Genomic DNA, 11,615 nt, shown 5'->3' with positions numbered 1-11,615 from the left:
AGGTGGCTGATTGTTGCCCCACTACGGAATCGGTACCCGTAGCCGCTCTTCGTGATGATCTGACTGAGGGGTTTCAGGCCTATGCAGAACAGCAGTGGTGATAGCACATCTCCTTGGTATATGCTGCACTTGATGTTGACTTGGGCAATGGGTTTTGAGTTGGCCTCTAGGGTTGTCTTCCACATTTCCATTGAGTTCTGGATGAAGGTCCTTAGGTTCCTGTTGATCTTATACAGTTATATATATATATATATATATATATATATATATATATATATATATATATATATATATATATATATATATGAAATAAAGTCAATATTTCCTGTGAACAGTTAAGCGTAGAGCATCTGATGATCTTAGTACTTGGTCACTGGTGCTGCATTGGAGTGGAAGATAGGATGGCCAGTCCAAAGAATACAGCACTTTATTTGCAAGGCACATTAGATGATAGTCCCTTCAGTCTTCAGTAGGAAGCCATTTTAACTGGATTATGTCCCTGACATTGGCATAATGCTGAAGACCAAATCCAGCAGTTGCTAGCTGCACTCGTTCTAGTCTCTGAATCAAATAGGCAGGAATAGGGTGGTACACAACATTGCTGTAGTCAAGTTTATGGAGGATAAGGCATTCTTAGAGTTGTTTCCTCACCGAAAAAGGGGTGATATTATTCAGCTTACGTAGCACTGAACGGGTAGCATAACATGATGCAGTTACCTTGTTGACATGATCTGTCCATAAAAGGTGCTGGTGAACATGTGTTCCTTGGAGCTTCATTTGCTGTAGTCGTTCAAGCTCTCTACCATTGGAAAACAGTTTGTTGTCAATGTCATGTAGTCCATGTACTCGCGATATCTGCTGCATAGAGAAAAGCATGCATTTGTTTTTTTCTGCATTTAACACAAGATTTGATTCTGAAGACCAGTCACTTAGCTTGTCAATAGCTCCCTGCATCTCTTCATAACATTGATTTAAGGAAGATGGTTTACAATGTGAGTAGAAGGTGGTGTGGCCAGCATATTGATGAGACGTCACTGTCCGGGGGAGCCTGGAGGAGAGGTCATTGACATAGAGATTAAAGAAGACAGGCCCGAGGATGGATCCTTGAGGGACACCAAATGTAACTGCAAGCTCCTCTGATCTCCAATCGTCTATTTGAATGTATTGTCGATGCTCAGAAAGATAGCTGAGAACCCACTTCAATGTTTATTTAGAAAAGCCGAACCTACGAAGTTTACAGAGAACAGTCTCATAAGCCATGGTGTCAAAGGCCTTGCTAAAGTCGGTCATGACAGCAAACATGAGTTCCTCTTTCTTCATTGCTGTGAGAATGTCATCTTGTATCGCCAACATTATTGTTGTTGCTGTATGACCCCTGCGGTACGCACTGATATTAGGCCCTAGAATTCCGATGTCTGTGAGAAAGTTAGTCATCTAGCGCAACACAAGCTTTTCGTACACCTTGGACAGCACAGGCAGGATGGAAATGGGACAAAAGTTACCTAGTTCTTTGAGTTACCTATACCATTTTCTGAAGTGAGGACATCCTTCAACAAGGCCACTGAAACCTGCGTTCTGAAAGCTTCTCAAGCAGTATTTTGCAGCATTTTTTCAAGCAAGCCCAATGGACAAATTTTGGAAACATATTAAATTAGGTTGTGAAGTTATGAAAGGCACATTGGTGAAAGAGTTGTTAGCAGAGCAATCTTAGCTTTTTGCATGAGCTTGACAAAATCCTGAATGGTTATCCTAGAGATTGGAGTCCAGATTGGGGCAGATGTTACCTGCCCCAACAGGCAGGTAACATCTCTGCGGACCCATCACACCCTGGGCACAATCAGTTTAATCTTCTCGCCTCAGGGAGACGATATAGATCACTGTATGCAAAAACAACCAGACACAAGAATAGTTTTTTCCCTCAGGCTGTCTCTGTGATGAACAGCTAAAATCCAGATTCATCTATCAGTAAGATCACTTGCAAAATAGCTGCACACTCATACCATCATTCTGTGCACAGTGTATACTTTATATTTATCTATTTCACACTTGAGTTACTTGGATTACTTTGCACTATGCACCTATTGCTCCATTTTTTTTGTTTGTTTGTTTTGTGTATACGCTTTTTTATCTGTTTTGTACTATGAGAGCTAAGTGAAACCGTAGTCAAATTCCTCGTGTGTGTCCACACACCTGGCAATAAAAGTGATTCTGAAAATTTCTGCATTAGACTGTGCAAAAAGCCAAAAGCCTTATCTTGGCGTCTGACCTCAACGTGATTTGAACACGCAACCTTCTGATCTGGAGTCAGATGCGCTACCATTGCACCATGAGGTCTAAGTTGATATAGAATGGCCCATACCAGCAAGGTACAAAGTTGGCATCGCTCTGAACTCAAGCTTTTTCAGAGGATGAGCTCAATATGAAAGCATAACCTGTCTGGATTACCCTTCTCAATATATTCAGGGATCTTTCCAAGATCATATAGTAGTTCTCACTTCAGTGTGTGAGGTGGTGTTTACATTAGACCGTATCCGTCTCGTTTTCGTCGCGGATGCACTGTCCGTTCACATTAAAATGCCGGGAAATGACTCCACAGGCGGAACAACTTGAATCCGCCAGGGCCCACGTATTCAACCCAGTTCGTATCTGATCCGGTGCTGTGTAAACATTGAGATATGAGGAAACGCAGTGCTGAGCTCTAGCTGATGTCATCATTGGACAACGTCACTGTGACATCCATCTTCCTGATTCGCTGGTGTTGGGATCACACACACAGCGGCTCAGTCCCGAATCACTGCTCGTGCGCTTCACTCGCGCGCTCTGTGAGCTGCGCAGGGCCAGAGTGCACACCCTCCAGAGGGCACTCGCTGTTCAGAGTGGAGTGATTTGGAGCGCAGGAGGAAGCGCTGAGCTGCACTGAGGTTTATTTACACATTTCAACTTATTTACCTCCTTCAGGCGCTTAAACTCAGTGAGAACATGAACATCACAGCCAGGTGTGTTTATCTGCTGGAGAAGGTGTTCGCTTGCCATCCTTCCACTTGCAAGTGGTGAGTGACTTGCGCATGCCCGATATGCAGTGGGATCATGTGACGTGCCGTCTAATTAGTCATGTGATTAGCATATCCGGGTATTGGCGTTGCTGTGTGCACGCGAATCGTGTATTGGCATTGCTGTGTGCACGCGAATCGTTTTAAAAACGTTAATCTGTTGATCCGCTGATACGGTCTAATGTAAACACCACCTGAGTATATTCTGTGGACAACTTTTGCTCAACTTAAGCACTCATCATCCAATGTGACAAGCCCAAGGTGTCAACTAACTTTCAGTTAACTTCACATTTTATATGAATCCTTATTGTCACCATTTGTGTCACATGATGGGCAATCAGTGGAAAAGTTGGTTTTTGAGGGTGCCCTGTTTTGAGGGTTCAAAGGAAAGGTATATTACAACATTTTTGAATGTGACAAACACCAGATGGTATGAGCAGGGCATTAATTGAATCAGAGGAACCTGTTGAAAATGTGTGTCCAAAGTCCTGACATGCTTTGACTCTTACAGAAACAGAAAAGCGGAGCCTGGAAAGCTCAGTCAGGAGCGCATCAGTGTTTTAATCTGATGGTCCAATGATGAATTCTGTCTTTGTCAGAGGAACAGACTTGCTTTTCAGTCAATTTGTCTCCTTATTCCCAAAAGACAAGTATGGTTGAAAATGGTGTTGCTTGTTAAAGGAGTCCAATACCATGACAAGAAAGGGTTCCTTGAACCAAGATAAGACTTTAGAATGACTGTTATAAAGCAGACTCATGATTGTAACCTTTTCCAAGTGACCTGATGGTCAATCTTCTTCATGTTCGGAAAGAAAATATGTCCTATGGTTCAGGACAGCTCACCTTACAGCCTGCACAGCTCAGTTGATAGGACTAAGGTTCAACATTCTTTGAGTTAACTATATCATTTTGCAGGTTAAACAAGTACTTTTTTATCAATATTTGTGCCAGATGATGGGCAATCATTTGGAAAAGGTGACAGAGCGCTGAGATATACAGAGACAACATGATAACTTGTTGGCAAGAACCTTTTGAACTGAAGTCCTGCTGGTAACATTTTCCAAGTGACCTGATGGTCAAAATTCTTCATGTTCTAAAAAAAAATACATGCCTTATGGTTCAAATACAGCTCACCTTTGAAGCTCAGTAGATAGGACCAAGGTTCAACATTCTTTGAGTTACCTATACCATTTTCTGAAGTGAGGACATTTTTCAACAAGGCCACTGAAACCTGTGTTCTGAAAGCTAACTCTGACAAAGCTTGAAGCTTCTGCTCACAGTCTGACCATGGGCTATGACCAGCAACCCTTTGAGAGAGGGAAAATGTTCTTACAGATAACATCTGTATGATATGTATGTGTGTGTGTGTGAGAGGGACTTTGCTGTGTGGTGCAACAGGAACCATCTGCAGCTCAACACCTTGAAGACCAAGGAGCTGGTCATTGACTTTGGGAGGTCCAGACCAAGGTCACGCCCAGTTCTGATCAAGGGAGTTGAGGTGGAGGCTGTGGATTCCTACAAGTACCTCGAGCTGTGGCTGGACAGCAAGCTGGACTGGACTTGCAACACCAATCACTTACACAGGAAAGGACAGAGCAGGCTATACTTCCTTAGGAGGCTGCAGTCCTTTAACATCTGCAGGAAACTCCTGTGGATGTTCTATCAGTCCGTGGTCGCCAGTGTCCTGTTTTACACTGTGGTGTGCTGGGGGGCAGCACATCCAAGAAGGACACATCCAGGCTGGACAAACTGATCAGGCACGCTGGCTCTGTGGTCTGCATGAAGCTGGACTCTCTGGTGATGGTGGCATTGGACTATGGACAAACTATTGAACATCATGGACGATGCCAGTCACCCTCTGCACACCATCATCAGCAACCAGAGGAGCCTGTTCAGTGACAGAATGCTCCTTCCCAAGGGCAGGACAAACAGACTTAAAAACTCCTTTGTCCCTCACACCATCAGACTGTACAACTCCTCTCTGGGGGGGAGGAGGGGTAACAGGAGGACAGAGGATGGGAAGGAGCAGTAGCCTAGCCTAACAATAAACAATACTGGACAATGTGCAATATAATGTGCATATCTTATTCTTTTTATATTTGTATGTGTAAATACTTAATTTAATTTAATTTAATTTAATTTATCTAGAAGTTTTTTCTCTATTTTCTATTCTCTCTTTATCCTGTAATAATGCTGCTGGAATCTTAATTTCCCTAAGGGAACCCTCCCAAAGGGATCAATAAAGTTCTATCTCATCTCATCTCATTATCTCTAGCCGCTTTATCCTTCTACAGGGTCGCAGGCAAGCTGGAGCCTATCCCAGCTGACTACGGGCGAAAGGCGGGGTACACCCTGGACAAGTCGCCAGGTCATCACAGGGCTGACACATAGACACAGACAACCATTCACACTCACATTCACACCTACGGTCAATTTAGAGTCACCAGTTAACCTAACCTGCATGTCTTTGGACTGTGGGGGAAACCGGAGCACCCGGAGGAAACCCACGCGGACACGGGGAGAACATGCAAACTCCACACAGAAAGGCCCTCGCCGACCCCGGGGCTCGAACCCAGGACCTTCTTGCTGTGAGGCGACAGCGCTAACCACTACACCACCGTGCCGCCAAGTTCTATCTAATCTAATCTAATCTAATCTAATCTAATCTCCACTCAGTCCTGCATGCTTTTGGTCATGATATCACTCCTGCAGCCCCTTAGAAATGGGACAGTGTAAAGTTGTTTTAAACTCGAATAAAAATCAAACCTGTGCATGAATGTGAACTTTTCCATGGAGAAATCAGCTGAGTGGAGCAAGATATATCATGTCTTATTATGGATGAGAAGATTCTAAGTTTGGATGGCATGGCTCTCCTTTATCCCATGCAATGTTCTGGATAATACATTTACTAACCACAACAAAGTTCTAACTGCGAGCCACACAACTAAATAAAATAAAAATTGACAGTTACTTTTCTGGAAAACTCCTGGGTTCTCCTGGGTGTAAAGGTGGCCTTTAAACTTTAAGGCTGTCCCATATGGTCGAGTGGTCAGGATTCCTGATTTTCACTCAGGTGGGATGGGTTCAACTTCTGGTATGAGAATGCGTCTTTGTTGTGTCACCCTAGTTGCAAGTCATGCAACCTTGAGTGAAATCCTCATTTCATAGGCTCTCACTTTTATCAGTCCTTTTTTTGCCAGGTGTCATGATGGGACAAGAAGTCTAATGACAGAGCAGAAGATTCCAGGATTGACTTCTGGCTTACTCAGCTTCCCCAACAACACGCATGCATCGGGCCAATGTTGGCCTAAGATTGTATAGGAATACTCTTAAATAATTTGATCGTATAATGATCGGCCAGAGAGCGGAGCCAGTTTTTTTCACCCCTGCTCCCATCTACGTCAGCTTTTGATTGGCCCAAAATCGAGAAGTACCCTACACATTCATCGGGCTAGTGTTGGCCTCAGATCAGCTATAATTAGATCATGACATCGGCTATGGGGCGAAGATTATACTTTTTTTAATTTTTGTGTTCATCCCTGAATCCCATCTACATCAGTTTTTGATTGGCCCCGGGGCATTTCCAAGAATGCGCTGTCTATTGTAGTTCCCCCAACACTAAAGTATAATGTCATATTGCATAAAAATTCTTCCCGTTTCCCGTTTAACAAAAATGCGCCATCTGATGTTATTTTTTACATACCGACTATCTCAATGGGGGCACTTTTATTTCAAATAACTGTGCAGACACCTGCTGTCTTCTGTGGCAAAATAGCTTAACCATTTATTAGTGCTGTGCATTGCCTGCCTGCTGCTACTGGCATCAGAACGAACTCTAGACACTTTGGAACGCAATTCACAGAAATATGCTCATGCATCTTGGGGACTTTCACTATATAACGTAAACATGTTATTATCTTTGCATGGGTATCAAATGACTAACCTATTTATTTACATATGTTCCCGGTCCCTAATCGACAACGAGAGAACATATTCCTAAACGTGTGCGCATCCTCTAAACTTGGAATACCCCATGCATCTTCTCTACCACTGTGTGTCAGCACGCATGTGCGAGATCTTCTTCGGGTCTTACAGTAAGCGGTTGGCAGCCAGCAGCCTTCAGTGCATTTGACTGAGTGAGAGCAGCGTACTCAGCCAACCATTTTTTTTTTCAGGTACATAAGTCACTTTGGTGTTTTATCACTTTGGTGTTAAATGAAAGGAGGTAGCATTAATAAACTTAGAAATGTAGTAGTATGCTGGTAGTTATGAGCTGGTGTGCAATACGTTAAAACGCTAATGTTTGCCCGGCCTCGTTAAAGGGCTAGTTCCAACGACTGTATACAATACAGTCTATGGCTAGTTCAGTTAGCTATCTAGCTAATTTCCGTCTTATTCCCATAAGCTTATTCCCATAAGCAGTCGGTTAACATGACATTGATAGTAAATCAGTACTTTATACTTTTACACTGCAACTTAATGCAGTAGTCAGCTATTTTCTGTTGGGAAACGTTTGTAAACGTGCCTTAAGTTTGTTGATAGCTAAGGTATCCACCACAAGGCGGGAAGTCTAGTCAGATCAGGTTGCTCCATGGTCTGTGGCCGGATTGAAGCATGGCAGGCAGAGTAGATTACCAAACTTATGTATTTTCATACTAACAACACTTTGTTTCACTTTATTCGTGTGTGTTATTAATACTGCTCATGTGTAGAAATTACCGCTGTGTTTGGTAGTGACTTGTTTTCATCATACCAGTAATGATGTATTTCTTTTGTACATGTTTTTGTTTGTATTATTAATATGGATCACGTTTGGAAATTATCGCCACGTTGTATAGTTTATAACATTTAAAATATGTTATATTTCTTAACTGCATTGTTACCTTCGGTGGGAAACATGACATTTGTTTATCATCACCATAGCAACACCACTCTACCATGCAGGATTTTTCAGAGGAGTTCAATTTCTTTTTTAACTCATTCGGAGAGCCTTGGATGCGGAATTTCTTCCACACCGTTCTATCTGTTCTGACCCAAATCACACACAGATTGCGGATCTCTATAGACAATGAATGATTTCCCTTAGTTCCCGCAGCCGTATTACCGGACGTAGTGTGCAGTGGGCTTTAGTCTACTTTCAAACGTGTGTGCGCATGCCCAAATTGGTCGATTGAACAATGTTTGATTTTATTGTCGTTTCATGTTATGCAATATGGTAATATTATATGACAGGATGCTGTTATCTGTGGAGGGTGAAATGTGCCATGGTATAAATGCACCAATAAATATTTACTTTTTCAGATACTGCTAGTAATGACTTTGCCTTTTTTGTCCCTAAACCTTTTTGTCCCTAATAGGGCTGAACGATTTTAAGAAAAAATTGAATTGCAATTTTTCTGGCAGATATTGCGATTTCGATTTCAACCACGATTTTTTTTTCTTTAAATCGAGTTTCAGTGCAAATTAATTAATACAATGAATTCCATAAAGCTAATGCAAGAATGAAAACTGAGGTCAACAGATTTCAAATGTAGGCCTGTTTATTAACATTGAGTGCCTGAGGAACAAGTTATAATAACTTAAAATAAAAATAAAAAGAGAGCCATCTTTCTTAAGTAAACTTTTGCTTCTTTTACTTTTCCCATCTACAACATATCAGACATAAAAAAAGGTTGATCAATGGCTCAGCAGCATCAAAATATTGCACTTTTGTAAAAGAATGTACATAAGCATTATAAATTATAATAAATAACAAAGTAGAGCAAAAAAGTCTTACCTTAAAAGTAGTGCAAGAATGGCTCAAGGGAGCTAGCTTATGAACATTAACAACATCAGCAGCAGTTACAGAAATTCAACCCCTGTACTCAGAAGCCTGTGCTTCTTTTTCACACAAAGTGGCAAGAGGAAATGAAATGTAATGGTAGTAAAAATAAAACATAATAATAAAAAAACGTACAAATGACCCTGCATTTTCCCCATCAACAAAAGATGTCAAACATTAAAAAAAATGCCATTGCAATCTCTCTGCCCCAGGCGTTCCACAGTTAAACAAAAGCAGTGTTGGGAGACTTCAAAGTTTACCCATGAAAGGGTTAATTTTTCTAGTCTTCTCACAGCCCGTCTTAAAATGCAGATGATCCACGAGTTACACATTTTGTATATTGAAAACCTGTGTTCTTGAAGCATTTTGCAATAAACTTGTGTGGAATTAATGCAAAAATATTGAATATAAAGCTGCTAATGGCGATAGACAGCCTTTCTATGGTGTTTGTATTGTTAAAGTAGCCTTGTGCTAACAGTTTGTCAGCTAATGACAGCTTGACAGCAAACTTGTCAGCGTTTCGTTTTTTCCCCTCCCAAACTGTATTTCAGTGTTCCGAAACAAAGTCAAGACCTACTTCAGGCAAACGAATTATGATTGTTACCGGTAAACTGACCTTAAGGGACAGAGAGGGCAGAGTAATATAGCAGAGACTAGAGGGACGCTGCGAAGATAATACGCACTCTTAATTACAAACATACACACTCGCACAAACACAGGTTCCTGTACTTACCAATTGCAAGATGCAGTCTGTGTCCGAAACACTGCAGTCTGGTCCATTGGTTAAGTTCCATTGCTTTTATCATATTTGTAGCGTTGTCTGTTGTTATGCACGTCTGGGCCTCTTCTTTTAGACCCCAGCTTGACAAACACTCTTTCAGCCCCATGGCAATATTCTCTCCTGTGTGGTCAGTGGGGAAGTATGGCCGACGTGCTGTTTTTCTTTGGGATCAAATCCCCTGACTCCGCTTCAGCTCCCGCTTCAGCCATGTCTGAAATTGAATGACCAGCTACACTGATTGGAGTGGATAACACGTGACCTGTCCACGTGCAGCATGCAGCTTCTTGATTGGTAGCTGACACAGAGTGTTTTTACACCATGCTGGGGCAATACACAGAACTTACATGTGTGAAATTATTGACGAAACAAAACATGGGTCAGTTTAGGAGTACTGAGAAAAACTGCAGCTTTGACGATCCCAAAATCGTGTTGTCTGAGATCGCGATTTTCGGTCGAAAACGATAGATCGTTCAGCCCTAGTCCCTAAACTACCTACTATTTGCCCTAGTTTTTCAGATACTGCTAGTAATGACAACAATTAAAGCATAATTCAATCAGAAGGTTTGTGCCAATTTCCAAAAAGCAATAACTTAAATATAAAACTACTTCTGTCTGTATGTACAGCAGCATTGTCTCCCAAGATGTTTCTTATATTTAATGTAAAGTGATGTTTTCTTTATTCTCATAACTTTCCTTTTTTGTCCCTAAACAGTGTATCGTACCACAAGCATTGACCTGATTGTCCAGGGAAACAAGGTAATTTTAAATAATGTGATTTTTAAAATGACGAATGTAGAAGGGACTCTTTACCATAATGGATGTGTCAATTGTAACAGGACTAAATGTAGCACCTGTCTGGGACCGTTTCAACCACGGCTGCTTGTGAGGAATACAATAACTCTGAAGGCTTAAGTGCAATTACAGCTGGGTCACAGTTACCAAAATCATTGCAGGCTTGAGACAGGGTTTTTGGTGAGTCTTAACCCTTTAGGTGGCAGGTATTTCAAAAAAATGTTGAGTGTTGGCATCTAAATTTCAAAAGGCTGTGCCTTGAAAGTGATAACAGATAGAGTAAACTGTAAATGAGAAAAATATTGAGGATGACCCAAAGTTTATGTTGGGATTTGCATATTGTGATCTCACAGGGTGGTGTCCATCTTGAATTTGGATTTTTTTTTCATGAAATTCAGAGTATTTTTGATAAATAACTCGATAAAAACTTATTTCATAACATTCACACGCCATCCCAAAACAATACATCATAAACCAACAGTGTACCTTATGGTTAATATGGTGCCATATAGTGACAAACACTTGTAAATGGTAGGCTTTTGCCTGCAGAGGCCTAAAGTGTAACAATATATGCAGGTGACACTAAATTTTCAGCATATTGTACTTCTCATTGTAAGGAACAGGACACAGGCCTACTTCATACTTATTACACCTGTATTTTGTCTGATCGTAGCCTTTGGGGCAGGTACAGTCAGAGCAAACAACACATACTGGCTGATCATCTGCACTGTATAGCCAGTAACCCTGTAAGTCTTACTATCATTTCTGTAAACTAATGTGCATAGTGATTTGTTTTAGTTATGAGCAAATTCATGAAATTAGTTAGACAAAGGCAAAAATATGGGGCCAAATAATAATTGGTCATCTCTAATCCCCTCTATATCCAACTGGCTCATGAAAGGCCTTTATCCATTATTGGTATTTTCCTCATCACTGTTAAAATACAATTGATGAGCTTGTGCTTTTTTGTTTTCTTTGTCTTGCTTATCTATCTAGTATGGCAGGTTCACCCTCATACTGGACACTGAAGCGAAAATCCAAGGCATGTGTTAATCAGCAACTGGCATCCATTCATTGTAGATTGGCTTCTAGCAGCATTGCTGAGGATGAAGAAATGGCAGAAGATGTCCCTGACATTCCTGTTGATGTTTGTGAATTGGAGGATGACTTC

At 41.3% G+C, this 11,615-nt stretch overlaps 1 non-coding gene across 1 annotated transcript; it reads right to left on the bottom strand.

The window, feature by feature from the left end:
* Positions 1–2,262: 2,262 nt before the first annotated feature.
* On the bottom strand, positions 2,263–2,334 carry trnaw-cca (transfer RNA tryptophan (anticodon CCA)). The gene has a single exon. It is a non-coding gene; the product is annotated as a tRNA-Trp (tRNA).
* Between the last annotated feature and the right edge of the window lie 9,281 nt (positions 2,335–11,615).

The sequence above is a fragment of the Neoarius graeffei genome, chromosome 19, assembly GCF_027579695.1.
Source record: "Neoarius graeffei isolate fNeoGra1 chromosome 19, fNeoGra1.pri, whole genome shotgun sequence".
Lineage (NCBI taxonomy): Eukaryota > Metazoa > Chordata > Actinopteri > Siluriformes > Ariidae > Neoarius > Neoarius graeffei.
This window is presented reverse-complemented; position numbering and strand designations above follow the sequence as displayed.